The sequence below is a fragment of the Grammomys surdaster genome, unplaced genomic scaffold (genome assembly GCF_004785775.1).
Source record: "Grammomys surdaster isolate TR1022 unplaced genomic scaffold, NIH_TR_1.0 270, whole genome shotgun sequence".
Classification (NCBI taxonomy): Eukaryota; Metazoa; Chordata; class Mammalia; order Rodentia; family Muridae; genus Grammomys; species Grammomys surdaster.
The window spans coordinates 2,303,906-2,320,456 of NW_021604711.1; the positions used below are offsets into that span (position 1 = coordinate 2,303,906).

At 48.2% G+C, this 16,551-nt stretch overlaps 1 protein-coding gene across 4 annotated transcripts in view; it reads right to left on the bottom strand.

Annotated features, from left to right (window-relative positions):
• Positions 1–16,551, bottom strand: part of Rai1 (retinoic acid induced 1) — a 95,377-nt gene that overhangs the window by 56,518 nt on the left and 22,308 nt on the right. The window contains exons 1-2 of one of the 4 annotated variants that reach the window (XM_028776463.1): positions 10,219–10,257; positions 3,754–3,882 (exon numbers count right to left, since the gene is read on the bottom strand). The exons of 1 other annotated variant lie outside the window; for it this stretch is intronic. The gene's annotated coding sequence lies outside the window, so the exon portion shown is untranslated. Of the gene's footprint in view, positions 1–3,753; positions 3,883–6,135; positions 7,248–10,218; positions 10,258–16,551 lie in introns of those variants that run through there. 2 more of the 4 variants (XM_028776462.1, XM_028776461.1) reach the window with 2 other exon arrangements.

Genomic DNA, 16,551 nt, shown 5'->3' on the forward strand with positions numbered 1-16,551 from the left:
CATAGGGCTTTCTCTTTACTTCCTTTATTTGATCTAAAATCCTTTCTATCCCATTTCTCTTTTTTTCTTCTTCCATTTTCTTCCTTCCAAGCCCCCCCCCCCCTTTTTTAGAATTGCTTTTTCATCTGTTTCTTTTCCTTCCTTTCACCCCAGGTGTCCATAGTCAACTTCAGATCAGAAGAATTCTAAATGGACTTAACTGATCCCCATCCCAGACACAGTGCATCTGATAGGTGCTTGTATCTTCCCAGCTCCTAACAGACCACAGCTGGGTCTCTGAACTTGGAAGCTGCAGCAGAGAGGAATTACCACCTGGGGCCTGAATTCTACAGCTCCACCTCTCTTGATGCACTTGCTTCAGACCCTCAGCTTTTTCCTTTGGAAAATGAGATGGTAAAGGGGTAAGAGGTCAGGGGAGGGTTAACCAACTTCAGGCTGGGGATTTAAGTAGTAGCCCTAGATCCACTGCCACAGCAGTGTACATGACACAGAAGATGTCAGGAGCCTATTTGCTACCGCTCCAGCTATAGACAGCAGGGACAAGCTGAATGGTTCTCCTCACCTAGTCTCTCATCTATGAAATGGGCAAACTCGGCCTAGGACTCCTCCCAGATACAATAACCCAAATGCCAGATCAGTAGCAGGTTCTTGATATGTGACCTTGGGACTCACTTCCCCTCTGGGCTATGGTTTCCTCTTCTTGAGTCAAAAGAGGGAGGTCAGACAAGTGAGTCATTGCCAAGGTTCTTTGCAGCACGAAGAAGTTTCTAGACAGTAGGGAGGGAAGAACAGTGTCCTACTTAGCCCAAGAAAGCCAGAGAAGCCTTTTTCTTCCACTGCAGGCATGCTGGAGCCTTTCATGGTGGTGGCAGCAGCAGCATTTTGAGGAAATCACCTTTAAACACCAGAAAAGGCTCTCTACATAAAATATACTCAACTCCATAATTCTTGTTCCAGTATATAGAACAAAGGGCAGTATTAAGTGAATTATACCAAATCCACTTGACTGGAAAAGCCTGAAGATACTAACATTGGTGTTTACAAAGAGCTGGTTATAGAACAGGAAAAGGCTGGTGTTATCAGCATCCCCTCAAAACAAACAAAAGCAGGGCATACATACATCTAAATATGGACAACTCAAGAAAGCCTTTAAATCACCAACCATCAAAGCCAACATGTGGGAAGAATCATACCAACATGTAGACACTATCAGAGCCCATTAAGACACTCAATAATCTGTTTGTTTTTCTCAATTTTTCAGGGTTTTTTGTAAACTGTGTTATAATATATATGTCAAAAATACCTTTAAAAAATGACCGGCTGCTTCTAATCCCCTTTCACTCACTGACTCACTCATTAATCATTCACTCCTATGTTTGTCTAGCCAAATACCAGACAATATTGTCTGCAGTATGCCTGGCTCTGAGGTTCTGTGAGAATAGCTTCTGCCTACAGGAAATGGAGGTGATGTCCAGAGCAGGGTAAGTAGTCCCCTCTGTGCTGTATCCCCAGCTTTCCTTCACCACACACAACTCTCCAAGGTGCTTATGCCTTGGGGTTGAACAGTAGGCAGCAACAAACTTGGAACAACAAAATGAAGCTCTATGTCCCAGAGCCCTCATCGCCAAGCTGTCTCAACTCACAAATGTCACAGTCTATCTTGGTGGTCAGAAAGTCACTCTAAAAGACCCAGGTCTTCAGCTGTAGGGGTGAAGGTGTGGGTGTAAGCAGAGAGTCAGAAAGGTCGTGTTTCTCTTCTTCCTAAACCCAGTCCCTATGATGACAGCCCTCTCAGTTTCCATGACCCAGGCCTAGAACCTCTTTCCCTTGAGCTACAAGGCCACAGCTTGGATGCCTGATCCACAAGCTCTGACTTTTGTCTCCTACAAGGTCTCTAAATAAGGAACCAGCATGCATCCTGTCCAGCTAGTGGCAGAATCTACTGCTCCAATGAATAGGGAAAGCGGGGTCTGGATCTGCAGCTCCTGCCAGGCAGTATCATGCTGTTAGCATGGAGGGGCTAACAATGTTTCTCTGTTGTTTAGGGACTGACAGATTTCTGGGAGAAGGTTAACTCTTTGGGTTTCTAGACCCAGCCACAGAACAGTCTAAAGACAATCCATTTCCCTAGCCCCAAAAGGAACTTCCTTGTTCCCCTAAGAATCCTGTTTCTAGGTAGAGAGGTGTCTTCCCCAGCTTGAACAGGCAGCCTATGGTATCTGGACTCCATTCCCCCTGAGCAGCTCAACTAGTCGTCTATCAAAGCTGAGGTTCACAACACCCACCCAGCCCCACACCTCTCCACAAACCCAAAGTGAAGATCTGACAGCTTTGAGTGCCAAGACTCTGACCTAGAAGCCCCCCCCTTGGAGCTAAGCCCTCCCCCTTTCTGGACTGCAGTCCCCAGGAATTCTCTGGGACAGACCTTCTTTCCCATGGCACCAGTGTGAAAAATAACTGTTCTATCACCCTCCCCCATTAGCAGCCCTTCGGCCCATTTCATCCCAGGGAAAGCGCAGGCTGCAGATCTCTGGGTCACCAGAGCACTGGTGTCTGCTGTGCATTTCAGGAAGCCAAGCACTTGTCATACAAGCACATCACCTCCGGGATCACCTCTCAGCCTGCATTGTACAGGAGAGGAGGAGGCTGAGGTTAGAGTAGGTTCTTCTACGTGCCCAAAGGCACCAGCCAATCGTCAAGCCTGGGCGGACAGAATCCACAGCCCAGCCAGTGCACCCCAACTCTCCCTGCTGGGCACCCCTACTCGCCTCCTCTCCACACCATCCAGTGGTAACCTCTCCAACCCAAACAAGGAAGAAAGAGGGAGTTCCTTCCCGTGCCTAGGGCTCAGGGTCAGCAGTCACAGGAGAGGCTGAGTCATGACCCCTGCCCCTCACCGCAAAGGCATGAGATTTTATTGTCCGCTTGGCCGGCCACTCAGCTGTTTTAGCAGCCGGGCTGGCGCAGGACAGGGGACACGCAACAGGGAATGAGGAGGGGTATCTAGGGGAAGTGTTTGAAGCCTATCAGTCCACCAGATCCGGAAGCTGCTGGGAAATGGGGGAGGGGGCTGAGGAGGGGGCTTAAACGCTCCAAGGCTGAGAGGAAGGGTAGCAGTAGCGTCCAGAGGCGTCAGGGAACCGTCCCCGGGGAGACAGCACTCTCGGGAAGTTTCTCACTGGTTGCTCACAGTAGGACCGGTGATTGAAACGCCCTCCCAGGCCGAACCAGCTTCCCGACACAGATTGCGAACTTGAGGTGAACTCCTTCCTTCTCCAGCATCCCCATCTGCGGCCACCCGCCGCGACATCTCAGCCCCAATTCTTCCACCAGTAGCTCGGTCGCCGTGACCGCTCACCAAGGCATTGTGGAGCAAAAAGGAGGGGAGAATCCCCAGCACAACCTAACTGCTGCGGCCATTAAAAAAAAAGAAAGAAAGAAAAAAGAAGAGAAGAGAAGAGAAGAGAAGAGAAGAGAAGAGAAGAGGAAAGGAAAGGAAAGGAAAGAAAGAAAGAAAGAGAAAAGAAATTCCTTCTCCTGAGACTGATCCCCTCCACCCACATGGAAAACCTCCAAACACGCAAACCCGCAACTCCAACAAGGATCGCGGCGCGGTGGGAGGGGTGCCCCCGGCGACCCCCGTCAGCAGCCCTGCTCCACGGCAGGTCAGAGCGCGGTGGCAGGCCGGGATTCAAGGAGCCCTCTTGCCCGGAGCAGCCCGCCGAAGACACAAAGCTTCGCCGCCAACAATACCTGCGGGCTCCTCCTGGGTCTTGGGGCGCCGGCGTGGCGCGTCTCGCAGTCTCCCTTTCTCTTGCCGTCTCTCTGCAACGTTGCGCTCTCCCCCTCGCTTCTTCCAGTACCCAACCGCCAGATGAGATCCTTGGGAGAAAAATATGTGAGCGCTCACACGATTCCTTTCTCTGCGCGCCGCGAGCGCTGGCGCTGGGCTCGCTCCTCTTTCGCGCTCCCGTGCGCGCCGCGCCTCTCCAGCCCCTGGCTTCCTGCTCAGCAGCGCCTGCGAGTGCCCTCAGTAGCCATTATTCACTGGCCGCCGGGGGGACAGGAGGTAATTAGAGACGGCCTTGTGGCCACGTCCACTGGGCTAGCACGATGCGGGCGCAGGGCGCGCGCGGGGAGGGGCACGCGACAAGGGGGCTTGGCTGCGCGCAGCCCGCGCCCCAGACGCGGAGGAGGGGAGAAGAGGGAGGGGGCAGGGAGGAGGAGTGGTAAACTGGGCGCGAGCGGGAGGAGGGGACGCCAAGGAGACGCTCTCGCGGCTCTCACCGCTGTGGCCAGGTCACTGCTGCGAGGTTCCTAGGCGCCTAAAGACCGAGTGAGGGCTGGGAGGGGGTGCTGTGCGTGCGCGCGCGCGTACCAAAGCTAGAAGGGAGGGAACGCTTTAATATTTTTTTCTAGTGACTTACGAGCCCACGGGTGAGCCCTTGGCGGTGCGTTCAGGACCGTGTATCAGTGTGGCTATAAATTTCTGTTCTGCCCTACGTGTGAATGTCACGGGCTGGTGATGGGGGGGGGGGGGGAAGCGATTAACTAGAAACCAGCCTCTGAACATGCCGGTAGGTCTCGGCGGGACTGAGTGATGCAGTGGTTGCGTGGGGGTGGTGTTTGTGTGCGATTGTTTATAGGTGGTAGTGTGACTGTGTGGGCGGGGCTGCCTGCGTGGGCTGTGTTCCGAGGGCGTTGTGTATTAGTATGGGCTTGTTTGCGACTGGGCTGGCTGCTGTGTGGGGCCAAGGGACTGAAAAAGTATGGACATTGCGCCTGTGCGTGCACTGGACACACGCAGGGATCTGAGGCTGCCTGTGATAGCTTAGGGTCTGAAACCTGGCAGGCAGAAGCTAGCCCTAGAGGATCCCACCGAGCAGAAGAGCTGTTTAAGGTGCGAACAAGCAGAGCTGGGGTTGGGGCACAGAAGGACGTGTGGGAGTGTGTATGTGTAGGTGTAGACAAGTAGGTAGGGACCTTCGTGACGTGCTTCCTTTCACTGCACCAGAGATGCACCTCAGAGATTCTGGCACTTACAGACCCCACAGACCCAGGGGTTCAGGGTTTTGAGGGGGTGAAACTGGTTGAGCTCAGGATATCTTGGAGGTGGGCAATAAGGGAGGTAGTGCCTGAAGACAGCCAGAGAATAAGATGAAACAAAGAAACTGGGACTTTGAGGCTGGACCTGGCCAGGAGGGGGGGTGGGGGGGTGGGGGGGTGAGGAAGAGAGCTGCCACCACACTAAAGACAGACCCCTGGGAACAGGATAGAAACACCACACTTAGTTGCAAACTGAGAGTTTGCTAGCCAGCCCTTTTCTAAGCCACCCACGCAGCCCACCCATTTTATCCACCCACCCATCCATCCATCCATTCATTAATGAATCTATACATCCATTCATTCAAGTATCCATCTAGGTTTTCCAAGCCAAGATTAATTACCCAATCCTGCCCCCCTAAATCTCTTCTTCTTCAGGCACCTATCTGCTCTGTGGGAAAGGAGCTATCTTTTTCACACTTAGGGGCCAGTGGCTGATGCTTCTAAACCCCACCTTGCACGTGCAGAAAGAAACCTCCACAGACCCTACACCTCATCCCACCCTGCCCATGATGGTGTGCCTTCTAGGCTAGGGTGAAGGTGGTGGTGTTTCTTCTCCTCAACTCTCCTTGCAACCTGGTGAGGTCTAAGAGGGAGCGAGTATATGACAACAATTGTTCTACCTCCTGGTCCTTGTCTTGAAAGTCACCCTAAGTCTACCATTGGAATGGAAAGATGCTTTAAAAACACTCCAAGTTGGACATGAGGGAACTAACTGACTTGGAATCCCAGCACTTAGGAGATAGAGGGAGGAGTTCAAGGCTATCTGCTATACTGCAAGTATGAGGTGAGGTTGAGATACTTGAAATCCTCTCTCAGACAAAAAGAAAAAGCAAAACAGACATTTCCTTATCAAGTGGATGCCCAGGGCCCTTGTTGTTCTCTTTACAGGGAATCAGCATTTACAGCCAAGCTTGGCATTTCTGAGTTTCCTCTGGTCCCATTATGCAATGAGGGCCTCCTTAGTCACTTGAAGAGCAAAGCAGACCTCTGCCAAGGATGAAACTTAAAGGATAAGGTTAATCTCCTCACCTTTAAAATGCAGGGCTGCTTAGTTTTGATCTGGAGAGATAGCCCAGACTGCTCTTCCAGAGGATGAGGTGGGAGTGGGGATGGGGTATTCAATTCCAAGGACCTACATGGAGGCTCATCACCATCTGTAACTCCAGTTCCAAGGATTCAGAAATCTTCTTCTGGCTTCTTCAAATACTGGACATTCATGTAGTACACTCATACACATCCAATAAAAAATAAATATGTGTTAAAATTTCATTTTATTTTACGCATATGGGTGTTTTGCCTGCATGTATGTCTGTGCACTGTGAGCATGGCTGGTACCTATGCAGGTTAGAAGAGGGTGTTGGGTCCCCTAGAACTGGAGTTACAGATGGTTGTGAGCCACCTTGTGGGTGCTAGAAACCAAATCCAGGTTTTCTGTATTATCACCATGTGCTCCTAACTGCTGAGTCACCTCTCCAGTCCCCCTCCCCTCTGGCCTAACTCTTCAGTGTTCCCAGTGGCTGATGGTCCCTTCACACAGGCCTTTATGACTTTCTTGATGTCATATCCTACTTTCTGGCTTCATTACAGTACTGTACATGCTGGTTCCTCTGCCTGAAACACTTTCCCGATTCTAAGTGGCAGAAATTCCCTTTTTGTTTTGTAGGTGGCTTTTCTGATTGTTCCTTGGTGTGTTCTCCATTGGTAGGTTGGTTCCTGATATCCATTCAGTAAGTATTTGGTAATGAATGTGGGTGAGCCTTGATTCAGCCCATGGCTTCTCTATGAACTGATAGCCTATTGGACAAGGTGATGGGGTTAGAGAAACTTGGGGTTCAGTCAGGCTGCATGACTCACCTAGCCATGAATACACGTCACAGATCCAGATGGGTCTAAAGGAATGAGGTAGTGATGGGTGACTTGTCCCCAAGAAAAGAAGAGTACTTATTTGTTCTAGGGGCCTATCTTTGGCTCAGTGGAACTCCCAACTAGAAAGGTCAAGAGAAGCTGTGTTCTCTGCCCAGTACAGTATCTAGCATGTGGTACTCAGAACTCAGTCTGTATTTATCAAATGACAAAGTCAAAACTCACATTTAAACTGTGTGAGTCCAGCCTCTGGCTTGTTTCCTAAGACTCTGCTGGCAGGGTTCTGTGTGGTGGCAGGCAGTTCAGGCTTGCAGCACAAATCATTTTCATGCAAGGGATGGCCAGGTGTAGGGCTACAGGGCAGGAGGGTTTCCTGTGTCCTAAGCCTCAGATTCCACTAGTTAAGTCCTGCCTGGGGACAGCAGAGTGGTGGCCCCTACTGAGTTAGGAAGAGTTTTATGGGTGCTTCTCAAAGGTGTGGCTGACCAGCCTGCCTCATAGTTGCCTATGGCTATCTGAACAGCTGCTTTATTGCACAGTGAGAGGAAAGCTAGAGAAAAATGGAAAGGCTGGGTACTTAAGCAGGAGCACAGAGAAGTCTGGGGGTTGGGGGAGGGCACAACACAAAGGACAAGGCCACCAAGGACTGGGTTAGCTAGGGAACACTTAAGCAGGCAAAGAGGAGAAGGACAGACCCACACAAACAAGAGAAGTAGGTGTCCCTGAGATTCAGAAGTCAAGTTCAAACAACCCTGGGCTTATAGCTTCAGGCTAAAAGTCTACAAGACTTGGCTTAGAAGACAGCCAGGGTGTTTTTTTATTGTTTGCTTTGCTGGAGTGGGGCAGGTTTTGCATGTATTATATTTGGAGGAGGGGGTGGCAATTTTAAATTTCCATATATCCTCTCCATTTCAGGGACTGGGTCACTAATATCCAATGATGCTCTTCCCAATGTCACACAACTTTCAGGTGGTAAAAATGTTCATCTAGGGCTCAGTAGTGACGAGTACCGATTGCTCTTCCAGAGGACTCTGGTTCAATTCCCAGCATCCACATGCCCGCTCACAACTCTCTGTAACTCCCAAGACATGATACTCTCACACACAAATGCATGAGACAAAACACCAATGCACATAATTATTTAAAGTGTTCATCTACAGGTCTGGTAGGGGTGTGCGCGTGTGTGCGTGTGTGTGCGTGTGTGTGCGTGTGTGTGTGTGTGTGTGTGTGTGTAGTGTTCATCTACAGGAGGTTTGGTAGATATGTGCTGAGTACCTACTGGGCACAAGGATCTGCTCTCTGTGCTGAGGATCTTCAGCAAGAAATGAGACAATGATTCCATTTTCCTCCCAGGCAGGCATGAAACAGAATGTAGACGTAAATGATATACAATCAACATGGTTCCTTCCTTCTGAGAACTACATCAGGCACTTGTGCCATCATAGTGTCCTTACACAAACTAAGACATATCTGCAAACACTAGGAGACAATCTTAGGAATCTCTGTGGTACATGCAGTCTGTTATTGAATGAAATGTTATGTGGTGTCTGACTATAGTTGTTACTCTTAGGGTGTTAAGAAAATATAGAGCCAGGGAAGGGGCTGAGAGTATGGGGTGAGGGCTGTGTTTTTATATTGAATGCCAGGAAACTTAAGGCTCAGAACATAACTGGAAAGAATATGTGGAGAATATTCAGAAAACTGGAAGGAAAGCTGCAGGTGAGAAGTAAGCAAAGGCCCAGAGGCAGGAGAGCTTGTAGCTATACTTTAGTATGTCAAAGAGGGTCAAAGACATATCCATAGGACATAGTACACCATAGTAAGAATATTCTGTTTTACAGGGAACATGATTGGGTGTGAGGGAAGGTCTTTGTGGTGTTTCAAGCATAGAAAGGACATAATCTCCCCTAGGTCCTCATTATAACCCATGGCTGCCACGATGAGATTGAATGTAGGGCCAAGGCAGGAGTAGGGAAGCCAGCAAGTACTAGGTCACATTCTAGCTTTAGTCTGATGGCAGAGTTGATACTGGCTGAGCAGCTAAGCTAACAAAGAGCTTTCATGCTCTGCTGCCATGCTGTGGAACACCAGGGCATGTAAAAACTATCCCTCAGGAGGTAACAGCCTCAGCCTCCATGATGCCCCTTCTACCTGTTAATCACCCTCGTTGTCATCTGCTAACTTCATCATGCCAAAGAGGTCTCTCATTCATTGACTGTCCTCTGAATGAATAGTCTTCTGCCTAGGTCCAACATGGGCAACCTGTTACCTTCCCACCCACCTCTGAGCTTCAATATCATCATTTTATGAGTATGTCAACCCAGGTCAGCTGTCAGACCTCACTTCCTTGCGGATCTGATGTATTCTTAAACCAACCAAGCTAACCGACTGCTATAGCTCTGCTTTGCCATGTACCTGTGGAGTATTCCTTGCATGACAGGTACAGTTAATGTGCTAGGGAGATGGCAGTGAACAACAGACAACCCTGCCTGCCTGGGGGTGGCGTGGACACTCACTGCCAGCCTGTACATCTCTGTTCACATTAGAACCCTCTGCTGAGTCGCCCTCTCTAGGGGAGGAGTACAGAGAACACATTTCTTTTTTAAAGCAAAGGCTTTGTGTCTCAACTAGTGGTGATACCATTGGGAATATGGGCATCCCAATTCCTAGTTTATGAGATATTTTCAAAGAGTTCATATGGTTCCCAGCCCACTCCCCCCCCCTCCCCAAATCCCACAAGCTGACAGTGAGGATCAGAAAACCAGTTGGGTGTCCAGGGTTGGTGCTGGCAAAAGCAAGACAGAAAGCTGCCTAGATGTTCACTGCTCCAGCTTAGGAACAGAAATGCATTTCTACCCAGGGCTGGGATCTCTGATTTAAGTGGAAATGCATACCAGCCTTTTTCCAGCAGCCTTTCCTCTCAGCTGACTCTGATCTTGTTCATCTGTGGTTCTCCCTACCATGTGTCTGTCTGTCCAACCTTCTTCCCTAGCCTATATGATATCACCAGAGGGAGTCAACACCACTCTAGGTTCACACAGGGCAGAACCTAAAATAAAGCCTCTTACTCTAAGTCCTGAGGAACCCTAGCTGCAGCTAAAGCATCACTTCTGAACCCCTGCAGTTGCTTCCTGGGTAGTCTTAAAGCTCCTCTCTCCATTTTTAGGGTCTTAGAAGTGCCATGGTACAAGTGCTCAACTTTTCTTCTATTACAGGCCTGAGTGAACGTCTAGAAGCCTCCAAACTTACTTGTTTGATGCCAGTGGCTGCAGAGGCCCAGAGGTGGAGGAGGAAACCATCTGGGCTGTCATCACGGCCAGACAGAGGATAGCCTCACCAGGCCACATATGCCTTTACTATAGCTGGAACCCAAACCTAAGGACATGCAGAGAATGCCTAGGTAAGACAGAGATGAGACCCTGCCCAACCCTTGAGACATCCACTTCTGGCATGGTTCTGTCCCCCTTCTCTCTCTGCTCCCTGTCTTCCTCTCCCTTTCCCTGGCTCTCACTCTCCTTCCTTCATCACTTATCTGGTCTTCATTTCCAGCTGATCAGACCTCCTCTCTATCCCCTTATAGCCCAAACAGCTTCTTCCTCCACCTCTAGACTTTACCTATAGGCACTAAACCCTTTATAATAAGTTTGAAAGTTTCCAGAAATTCAGTCAGGCCCTGTGCTGGAAGAAAAGTTAATTGCCTGTATCAGGAAGGCACTGTCAAGCCCTCATGTACTCAGAAGCAAGCATATGTACACACCACTTGTCTTGAGCTGGGCTGCCATAATAGCTGCGCCTCACCTGGACACTGTCACTCAACCAGGTGCCCAAGAATGGGTACAATGTGAATGCCTACCCTTGCTTCTCCTTCAGGGCCCAAGGGACCAAGGAAAACAGCAAGTCTGGGATGCTAGGCCAAGCCCTGGCTATGCTTCTTGAGGCCTGACAGCAGTCACAGACTTTTTAACTTTTGATAGGGGGAGAACTTGGAAAGAACTAAAGAGATGGTACAGCCAAACTCATCTCATAAGAGTACAAAAGGCCTGGGCCCAGCCATGTCAAAAAGTGGCAGGCTGTAAACTCTGATACAGAGATATGGAAAGGGGTCTACCTATATTCAACACATAAAAACATTTTTTAAAAAAATGTAGCAGCATGGTGTGATGGCAAACCCCTGTAATCTCAGCACTTGGGAGGCCACAGCAGGAGAACTGCCACAAGTCTGAGGCCAGCCTGGGCTATAAAGTTAGACTGTCAATAAATAAAATAAGTGTGGCATGTTGCAAGTTCAGGACATGTAGACTCCTCTAATGTAAGGAAGGATGGCGTGTGTATATACACAGGTGTCAACCATCTGACTTCACTCTGCCATTCCCAGGATCAGGGCTCCTTAACTTTCACCCATCCCTGGATAGCTCAGGACCTCTAGCCTCCTGTGATATGTGGTGACCTGCTACCTACGGACTTCTCTTGGCCCCAGGGCAGTAAGGACTTTGGGAGACTGAGAGGTCAAAGAGAAGGTGAAGAACCCCCACAGAGCCTACTTAGAATAGCTATTCAGCTTCTCTGAAGTACTGGGTGCATCTGGGACTAGGCCAGAGAGCTATCTGAACCTGCAGAGATATTGGATTACTTCTGGGAAAGAGAGATGGGTGTTCTAATCAAAACTGATCCTGATGCAGCCTGGCATGTCAGAATGCAAAGGCAGGATTGCCTGTTCTAGGTCAGTCTAGGCAAGACAATATTGAAAACAACCAAACAACACAGAAACCTGACCCTTGGTTTGGCATGTTCAAGGTCCTGGGTTCAGTTCCCAGAACTACTAGAAGAATCTGTCCCCAGAAGGTCAGAGTCCCTGAAAAGGACTATCATAGTCAGCTGTGTGAATACACATCACAAATCTGGGAAGAGAAGAAAGATCAGGAAGAATGTCTGTTCTAGTTTTCTGCCCAGTTTAGCTTTCTCCCAGAATGCCCTGCATGAGTTTATGTGGTTGTATCAAGAAAGTCAGTGAGATAGGTCAGCCAGTAAAGGTGTCTGGTTCCAAACTTGATGACCTGGGTTCAATCCAGGACTCACAAGGTGGAAAGAGAGAACCCACTCTGCCATGATACAAGTGTGGTAATTTTTTTTAAAGGAAAGGGAACATGCAGAGAAGGATGTCCACTCTGTAAGATATCCCATATAGGACTTCACAGCAATCTTTTAAGTCATATGTCCAGAGTCATCTGGAACAATTAGAAACTGCAGCTTGGAGAGCAGAAGAAAGGCATAGGCCTGGGTGTCTCTACACAGCAACAGAAAAGTAACTAAGAAACCTATCAATTGTGTGAGGAAATGGAAATGTAATCCCTCTGTGGCCTTTGGGAAGTGTTAGGTTTGATTAGATCACTGGAATAGAAGTCTCCTGATGGCTTTCTAGAGAGAGGAGAAAGACCAGAGTCACACTGCCATCATGATGTGGTATGCCAGGGCCTGTGCAATGCTGTTTGGGCCCTATACTTCCAAAACCGTGAGCCCAAAACAAACCTCTATTGAAGTGACCTATCTCAAGTACATGTTATAGTAATGAAAAGTTAATATAATTCTCCAAATATGTCAGTGTGGAAACTGAAGTTCATTATGTTCCTATGCCTATGTTTCTTTTCCTTTAAAATGGGAAGAAAAACAGGTAATTCCTCATGTAAAAGATGAATAGAAATTCATCTCCATGGAGTTAGCCATGACGTCACCCCTGACAACAGTCATTTCCTCTTGCTCTGTGAGGTCTGAGTCTTCCATCTGAGCTCAGTATGGAATTCCAGTTTCCTGGTGATGCTCTGAAGACTGAATCTCGAAACTCTGCTTCACTGTGCTTTCAGATCAAAAGCTCCTATACTTGGTCCCATGAGGAGTGACCACCAACACATACCCTGGGCTATAGTGTCTGTCTTTTCATGACCTCCAAATGGCATTTGAGGGCCCCTTTGATCAGGCCAGAAACTGGGGTTCAAAGGGCTCAAGCTGAGAAAGGTGGCAGCCAGGGTGAGATTCTACCTCCAAATAAGGAAGAGCCTGCTTACAGGCAGAGCTGCCCAGAAATGGAAGGTGCAAGCAGCAACTGTGGTGAGTGGCCTGTGGAGGAAGCCATGTAAGCAGAGAACGCTGCAGCTGCCTGTGGCTGGGCACTACCAGAGGACTGCTGCCAGGCAGTGGTGGGACTCCACCACAGCCACATGGGCAGGAATGGATTCCAGAAGGCTAGTGCTGGGCCAGAGCAAGCGCTCCTGCTCCAGGATCCCACATAGCAGGACTGGATGAGAAGCCAGGCTTCTCCTCAGCATGTAGGATATTTGTTTTTCTAGAGGAATACCTACTTTTAATTTTTAAAGAAAGGAGTAAGTACACAAAGCAGAAAAAAGAAAGTTCCCAGCTTCCTTCACTGTGAATTTCTGTAAGTTCTGTCTGGTCATTTCTTCTATATGCTTCAATTTGAATTGGAAATTCCATCACTAAAGTATCTTCAACTATGATGTTTTTCATATATTAGGAGCCTCACTTCTTTGAGAGCCAAGATTTAACAGTTATAGAACACATTGTACAGTTTTCATGAGACTCTGGGTTTGATCTCCAACACTTAAATTAAAACTTACAAGTCAAGAGGGGTTTGGTCCATCCACAGAGTTGCTCAACTAGTTCTACCATCTCCTTTCTGAATGATGTCCTGGTGGGAGTCCAGGTCTCCTCTCTCTGCTAGCCCACACCAAGGGTGCCCACACTCTACACACCTGTCTGTTCTGGATCTTTTCCTCTTTTTGTCTTTTGATGGAATTTATTTAAAATCTTGTAAATGCAGTGATAAAAAATATATATAAATAAAACTAGGGCATATTAATGCATAGTCAGATACACTTGAACTCATTAATTTTAAATTTGTTTTTAAAAGTATTTTTATTCATTCTTTGAGGATTTCTTAAACTGTGTTTTAATCATATTCATCCCATTTCTCTTCTTAATTCTAAGATTCATCCCTATCTACTGATTCGTTACCAACTTTATGAGGGGTTTGTTGTTGTTGTTGCTGCTGTTTTTAAATAAACAGTCAATGTATGCTGGCCATATATACTCATAGGTGTGGGGCCATACACTGGAGCTTGAGTGACCTATCGGAGGGCCATACCCTTAAAGAAAACTCAGTCTCCTTCCTCCTGGGCCACTGTCAGTAGCACCTCAGTTGGGAGTGGGGGCTCATGAGTTCCTCCCCTTCCATACTGGACTATTAACTGGCTTGATCTTGTGGGGTCTTATGCAGGCCACCATGCTGCTATGAGGTCGTAAGTATAACCATCCTATCTTCTTTTCCTAGACATTTCTATGGCCTTTCACATCCAGCACTGGTTGGTTGGTTGTTTTGAGATGTTTGAGACAGAATCTCACTATGAATCAATCCCTAGCTGGCCTAGGACCCAGATATCAGCCTGCCTCTGCCTCCCAAGTGCTGGGATTAAGGGCATGCCCAACCACACTGGGCCACAGCACTGTTGTTTATTGTTTGTTTGTTTTGCATTTTGGGGTTTTTTTGTTTTGTTTTATTTGAGACAGGGTCTCTCTACATACCTCTGGTTGTTCTGGAAGTCACTATATAGACAGGCTGACCTCAAACTCAGATATCTGCCTCCCAAGTGCTGGGATCACAGTGTATGTCACCATGCCCAGCTTCAGCACTAGTACCTTTGATGTATACTTTTAAATTCCTTTTTTCACCTAACAGAATATAGTCATTTCCATAGTGTTTCCAAGGCTTTTCTTATACTTGATTTTTGCAAGTAAAGAGGGCTTGTTTTTTGTTTTTTGTTTTTTCTGTTTGTTGATTGGTTAATTTAGGGGAAATGCGGCTGAAGACCTTGAACTCCTGATCACCCTTGCTTAGTCTCCTGAATGCTAAGGTTATAGGTATGCACAACATCTGACTCCACGGGCAGACTTTTACACCACTATTTCCTCAATTGTAGTGACACCACTCCCCACCCCTACTACTAGTGTACAGGCTCTTCTTGACCTCCTTGCCTATTTCAAAGACTTTATGGCAACCACAATGTCAACTCAACAGAAGTCATACCATTTCCCTGCCTATTCAGAACCTTCTGTGGCTCCCATCTCTCATAAAACTTAAAAACAAACTCCTGCTATACCTCATGCTCCCCTATGTGTTATGTGCTCTGCATGTGGGGTGCTTAAGTACAAGTACTGAACTTGGAATGACATTCCAAGTCCACTTGCCTCCCTTCCTCCCATTCTCTGCCAGTTCCCCCCTGCTTTGGTCACACTTGCCTCCTTGTGGTGCCTCATGCACACCAGTGCAATCCCTTCGGGATCTTTGTGCTGGTTCCCTTCTCCTGGAGCACACTTAGAACTACTCTGTTGTTACAGGCCTGCTTTCTTTCCTTTTCTTTCCAGCACTCACCACTTGACACATCTGATTGCTGCCTTCTCTCCAGCTGAAATGGAAGTCCTAGGGAACACTATCTCACTCACTGATGTCCTCTGCACCCTAGCACAGAGTTGCAGCTCAGCTTGAAAACTGGGCAGTTTCCAATAAAATATGCAACATGATAGACATCCATGAAAAATCCAAGCATCCAGACACTGACACTGACAGTCCTACTCCTACAGACACATGCAACTCCAGCCACAATCTGCACTTCATTAGTTGAGATGGCCTTTTTGAGTCGGGAGAAGTCACAGAGTCCAAAGGTCATTTCTATAGAAAGCATGGATGTGATCACATTAAGCTATACACCTGCAGGACCACCATCAGCGGGCCTTAAAAGAGTGGCCTGGGAGACAGTGAATTCCAGGGAAACCCATGTTTCATTGCTACTGCTCCCTGATGTAGCCCACTGGCCCCATTCACTGTCCTCTATGCCCTCCAACTGCTGTGCCTTCCCAGGCACACTAAGCTCTTCTAACCACAAGGAGCATTCTCTCATCAACCCATGGTTTCAAGGGTTGTACCCGAGAACCATGGTTTTGTATGTGCTCAGTAAGGGGACAGATTATAGGTCCCCTCCATCCTAGCCTGACCTCTGGGCAGAGCCTACCTGCAGCTCTTTGCTGTGTGGTAACCAGTTATATCTACAAAGGGGCTAGGAGGAAGGAAGGGTCTGATTTGGTTCACACTGGATGTCAATGGGTGCTTGTTAGTCACCTACTGTGCATCGGGCACAAAGATGCTTAACCTGGAAATGTGTGACAGTGGGGAAACAGACCTGGTAGGACAGGGGCTGAAGCCCAGATGAGCTCTACTCATCATCAGGAAGGAGGGCTTCCTTTCAGCCCAGGGCTCCCTGTCCCAGGCCTCTCAGGCCCCTCCCCCATCCTTGTTTCCCCTAGAGAGGTTTCCAGTACACCACACTCAGGATTTTGCTGCATTCCTGTGAGTCATTCTCCAAACAAACCGTGTGATGGAGAGAGGGGATCTGGGGAGAGGGTGGGAAGATGGAGAAGGAAATAAGACCCCCTCCTCCCTCCCATGCACACAAAGGCTCCCTGGAAGAGCAGCAGGCTGGCTTCTTTTCTCTTTCCTTTCCTTTCCTTCCCTTCCCT